Source organism: Mesoplodon mirus (assembly GCF_964341445.2).
Source record: "Mesoplodon mirus genome assembly, chromosome: 4".
NCBI classification, from domain to species: Eukaryota; Metazoa; Chordata; class Mammalia; order Artiodactyla; family Ziphiidae; genus Mesoplodon; species Mesoplodon mirus.
The window spans coordinates 148,948,591-148,954,608 of NC_138979.1; the positions used below are offsets into that span (position 1 = coordinate 148,948,591).

Here is a 6,018-nt window from a genome sequence, read left to right on the forward strand (position 1 = left end):
TGGTACTTAAAGAAAAGAATTCTATAGCTTCATGACTGTGCCTCTCTGTTAATTTCTCATTTGAGAGATTTAAATGGAGATTGCTTTAGCCATGGTGTTTGAATTGCTGCTGATAGCAGACCATCTCACATCATGTGGCTGGCTCAGCCCGTCTTAAAATGGATTAAACTCCATGTTGTTTTCCAGTGTGGTATATTCAGGAATTCTACAAATGCCCCGTGAGTGAAAACGTGTGTAATCTTTTAAAATCAAAATACTAACACTAGCCCGGACAAAACTTTCACTTATTAGAATCTGTGCTGTCATATTAGCCGTGAAACAAAATTGTTTCCCTTGACTGTTTCCCTTGTTTTCCTTGACTTCAGATGTTTCTGGTAACAGATAGGGCAGTTTTCATGATGTGGATATTGGGCAGAGCTTCTGGGGTTTAAATACTCTGACATTGGGGTTTAAATATTCTAACGTTGGGATCCATTATTGGCCACTTGTATACCAGGTTATCTGCTAGGATTTGTATAAACATTAAAGTTTACAGACATTGTACATCTAACACAGTGAGTTGCCCTGTTATTTTTTCACAACAGTACTTTTAAAAGGTATCATTTCTCTTGTACAGTGAAGAAACTGTACCTCCGGATGGTAAGTGCCTTGTCCAGATTCACAGAGTTAATAATGCATCTGGGGTACAGATACAGGGCTCTGGCCTATAATTTCAGAGTCGTTTTTTGTAAGCCAACGGAGATGGAAATGCAGACCGACTGCAAGAAGTAAAACCCCACTTCAAAGTGGCTTAAACAGTAAGGAAAGTTTATTTGAAACCAGTTGAACCTCAGGTGCAGGGCAGTCTGGGTTATGTAGTACATCAGTTCCATGATGCCTTCATTTACCCAGGTGTGGGTCTTTAGGGAAAGCTTTATATCAGTGTGGAGAATTGTTTACCTGCCAAGTTCCCAGACTCTTGCCTAGGACCAACCTTGCAAAGAAAGCCTGTTTAGGACAGCAGTCTCAGGCCTGCTCTGTTAACTTCTGCACAGTTTCGTTTCATTTTTCACTATTTCAAACAATGCTGCATTGATCTTTGTGTGTATATCTTGTCTCACTCAGGTTGGTATTTCTGTTGGATAAACCTAATCGACACATAAATTTGTTTGTTAAACGCTGTGTATATATAAAATTTTGTTAATTACTGCCAAATTGAACTCCAAAAAGCCTGCCAATTTACATTCCTACTAACAGTATTTGCAAGGGACCCTCCATTACACTGGTTATCAATCTTTGTAATTGTTGACAGTTGAATACAGCCAGAATCTTAAGAGCAGAAAATATAGAAAGATTGACAAAAAGTAACAAAATTGGATTAAGCTGATGTGACTTGCTATATGGTTACATATGACAATGTAGTGCTTTAGCTGATAGCAAATTTTTCATGAATATATTTTAAAGATAGGGTGTGAAGCACTTAATTGATTTGCTTTAGATGTGAAATTGAAGCTTACTGGGCAGAGTTCAAATAGAAAATATTTGTGTTTAACAGTGGGTTTTCAGAATTAAAATATGGTGTCCAAATACTGGTTACCTATTAAAGTAAGCTATTTGTATTGTCAACTTGATTCTAATAAAATGGCACCAAGGTGTAAATACATGATTTTAATATTAAATGTTTATGAAATTAATGTTTTGTGGGAGAAGAGGGGTTGTGGCAGTGTTCATAAACACAAGCTACATTTTAAAACCATACCACTTTACTTTCAGAAATCTTAATATATGAAAGTATTGTTCCGAGTAGAAAACTGTCATTATAGTAGTTTTAGTGTTAGATCAGGTTTACTTGGGGTATCTAAAAAAAAAAAAAAAAAACAATGAATAAAAGAAGTGTAACCATAAAGAAAATGGAGCTTGTATGGATGCTTATTAGGGGAATATTTTTCACTTGGAAAATAAAATAATTTATTATAGTTTATTTCTTCAGAAGAAAACTACCCTGGAAATGTGCACTTCTCTATAAGAAATCATAATGTGTTGTCTTTGTCTTCTGGTACTGTTATGAGTTTACGTGGTTGTAAGCTCATGTAAGATCCCATCTGGGTTTATAAGCCCTTTCTCTTAATGCCTCAAAGGTTTCCTAACTGTGAGTGGACGTATTTAATGTGAGGAAACATTCCCAGTCTCCTTAACAGCCTGTTAAAGTGCTTGTTCCCTGAAACAGATACAGTTGTACCATCTGCAAATTATTTTGTACTGCCAGAGGAGATACTGAACCAACTTTTAGGCAAAGATTTTTGTCTTCTACAGGGATTTCCAGAACAGTGATATGATAGGGAAATGCATTAAAAAACTTTATCCAAATGGTTTGAATACTTGTAACTTTCTGACCTAGAAGCTAGAAAGTAAAAAATTTCGATCCTAGTTCTGTCGGTGATTCATTGTGTATCCTTGAGAAATTCGTCTCTTTTTGTCTAAATCCTTTTGTCAGCTGTAAATTCAAGATAATACAGAACCATTTACTGACTTTTCAAAAATATTAAGAACTGCATATTGCTTTAAAAATGCAAAGATATGAATGCTAAACTTCAAAATAATTACAGCTGGAAAGTGTAAGCTTTTAAAGAGTACTTGGATGTCAAGGAAATGAATGATTATTAGTGGTTAATGTGATTTTTGAGGTGATTTTCTTAAGGAGTAATAATTGAAAGCTTGTGTTTACACAGATCCTCAGATTGATGGGAGACAAAGCTCTCATGGTTTAATTGACAAGGAGCATCTGTTTTTATCAAGTTGAATTAGGTACACTATATAGCCTCTTCTAATAACCTATTTCAGTTACGACAAGAAGATTCACACATGTATATCTAGAGAAAATATATTTAATTGAGGTATCTTTAAAAATGAACTCTATGGGCTGAAAATTACTCTTGCTTTGAGATAAAGAACCTTGGAAAATAAGCAGAGTTATTAATGCCTTCCCAACCTACACTTGATTCTTGAATTAAATTACAGTTTGAAGAATGCTTGCTTTTTAAAATGGCATTGAGAAGACTCTGTGGGTGCTTAACTTCTCACATTTTCATTTATGTTTTGAACAACTATGTAGTAATTTTCATTGCACATTAAAAAAAATTTCCTGAGTTAAAGTAAATGCTAAAGTCTCAGGCTATATAACCCCCTTTTATGTGGTGTTTCTTTTTTTAAGTAAATTTATTTATTTATTTATTGGCTGTGTTGGGTCTTCCTTGCTGCGTGTGGGCTTTTCTCTAGTTGCAGTGAGCAGGGGCTACTCTTTGTTGCGGGGTGTGGGCTTCTCACTGCGGTGGCTTCTCTTGTTGCAGAGCACGGACTCTAGGCACACAGGCTTCAGTAGTTGCAGCATGTGGGCTCAGTAGTTGTGGTTCACGGGCTTTGTTGCTCCGCGGCATGTGGGATCTTCCCGGACCAGGGCTGGAACCCGTGTCCCCTACATTGGCAGGCGGACTCCCAACCACTGCGCCACCAAGGAAGCCCCTATGTGGTGTTTCTTATGCTTGAATTATTTGGTTTAATATGCTGTATACGGCGGGTCTGGATTTTTTAAGAACAATCTGGACAGGCTCCTATTTAGCTGCAAGGAACAAAGGCACATTCACGTTATCTTAAATGCTGGAGGCTTATTTTAAGATTACAGAGGACAGGAAGGCGACCGCCTCATCGGAGACATGGCTGGTAAAATGGCGCTTTGTCTTGTAGTGGGCACAGCAGCTCTGATAGCTGTGGATGTCCACTGCTCTGTAGTCGTCATGTGCCTACTCTTAGGTTTCCCAGCTTCTCCCTTCACATAAAAAAGTGCTTTTCTTACAAGCACTTCAATATGAGGCTTTAAAAAGTCTTATTTAAGATAAATGACAAAAAAGCTTTCATATAATTATCTACAGGTTGATTTCAGATACCTTATCACCATAGTACTTAATGAATTGGGCTATGTTAGCTTCAGTTAACTATTTTAAGTTAACCCACATAATTTGTTGAACTTCATATAGTGTAAATGATTTAACTGAAATGAATTTTGCTCTAGTCTCAAATTTGTTAATTCTGCCTTTGTTAAGTGTTTTAAATAGTTGATAATCTCATAGTTTCCTAGTCTCTTGCAGCATAATTGATACATTGTCTATATTATTATATTTGGTTAACTGAAGGTATTCTCTCTGTAAACTTCAACTAGTTGCCTATAAAATTTTCTCAGCAGAAACTAATGGTATTACATTTAAAAATGAAATACCTTGTCCTTTATTTAGAGGCCATATGTCTAGAAAGTCATTCTGTGTATAAAGATTAATCAACCAATCAAAAGACATAGCTTGGGCTTCCCTAGTGGCGCAGTGGTTGAGAGTCCGCCAGCCGATGCAGGGGACACGGGTTCGTGCCCCGGTCCGGGAAGATCCCACATACCGCGGGGCGGCTGGGCCCGTGAACCATGGCCGCTGAGCCTGCACGTCCGGAGCCTGTGCTCCGTAACGGGAGAGGCCACAGCAGTGAGAGGCCCGCGTACCGAAAAAAAAAAAAAAAAAAAAAAAAGACATAGCTTATTTTCTTTAGTGTTACCATTGACACCCGACAAAATATTGAATTACCGAGTTTTAGGCTCCAGGAGATAGTGCCCCGGAAGGTGGGGAACGCGGAAGAGGCCGAGGCCGGCGCGGAGGAGGGGGACGAGGAGGAGTCTGGCCCGGACGAGTCCCACCCGGAGGAGCCCGGCTTCCGGCAGGAGATGGAGGCAGGGCGGCCGTGGCCGGTGCTTTGCTCAGTGAACACGCGCGAGCCGTCCCAGGTCATCTACAACCGCAGCACGCGCGTGGTGCTGCCCGGGTGGCTCAGCTTCGACGGCGAGCTTCAGCCCTACCCGACGCTGCCCCCCAGCACGGGCCGCTGCATCCATAGCTACCGGGGTCATCTTTGGCTCTTCCGAGATGCTGGGACATCTGATGGGCTTCTAGTTAACCAAACCGAGCTGTTTGTGCCGCCTCTCAATGTTGATGGACAGCCTATTTTTACAAACATCACACTACCAGTGTACATCCTGAAAGAGCGGTGCCTCCAGGTTGTGCGAAGCCTAGTCAAGCCTGAGGATTACAGGAGACTGGACATTGTGAGATCCCTCTACAAGATTTGGAGGACCACCCAAATGTGTGGAAGGACCTGGAGCGGTTGCCCCAGGAGCATATTGAAAATCAGTGGATGGCAGAGGAGACTGAAGATTTTAATTGAAATTTACACTCCTGGGTCCTGGCTTTTGACAGTCCTGACAAGTCTTGATCTAGATCTAGGGCTGGTCACTTTTCCTCGGCTTCAAAGTGTCTCATTCTTGGAGTAAAAATGCTCCATTGCTTAAAAGAAAGTTAACTGACCTCACGACTGGGCACTGTGATGTTTAAGGGCAAATATCACAAAATGTAATTTAATGCCTGTCCCTTCTAGAAGTATTTCTCAAGGGAAAGTAGTTTTTGCCTCCTAGTGAGTCAGGAAAGTTTCTGTGTAAGGACTTTTGTGTAAGTAATTCAATGAGAATTGTAGCTTATTCTTTTTTTTTTTTTTTTTTTAATTTATTTTTTTTGCGGTACGCGGGCTTCTCACTGTTGTGGCCTCTCCCGCTGCGGCGCACAGGCTCCGGACGCGCAGGCTCAGCGGCCATGGCTCACGGGCGCAGCCGCTCCGCGGCATGTGGGATCCTCCCAGACCGGGGCACGAACCCGCGTCCCCTGCATCGGCAGGCGGACCCCCAACCACTTGCGCCACCAGGGAAGCCCTGTAGCTTATTCTTGAATTGTAGGAAAGCAGTGGCATCTGCTTTTCATTCCTGTATCGTGGTTGGTGATGTGCCCGCGTCCCGCTCTGAGAGACCAAGATGTCCTTGGGGCAGGGGCATATCCGTCTGCCCTTTGACACTCCAGTGCCTCGCACGTTATGAGCCTTCTCTCAGTGTTTGTTGAATGAACAAACCAGTGGCTACTTTGGTAGAAAGTGTTAGAGGTTTTCACCCTTTTTTTTGAG

General features: G+C 41.1%; 1 pseudogene across 1 annotated transcript; it reads left to right on the forward strand.

Moving 5' to 3' along the window:
* Positions 1-3,689: 3,689 nt before the first annotated feature.
* On the forward strand, positions 3,690-5,269 carry LOC309802929 (von Hippel-Lindau disease tumor suppressor-like; annotated as a pseudogene). The gene is made up of 3 exons: positions 3,690-3,772; positions 4,612-4,916; positions 5,040-5,269. The product of its transcript is annotated as a von Hippel-Lindau disease tumor suppressor-like (transcript).
* Positions 5,270-6,018: the final 749 nt, after the last annotated feature.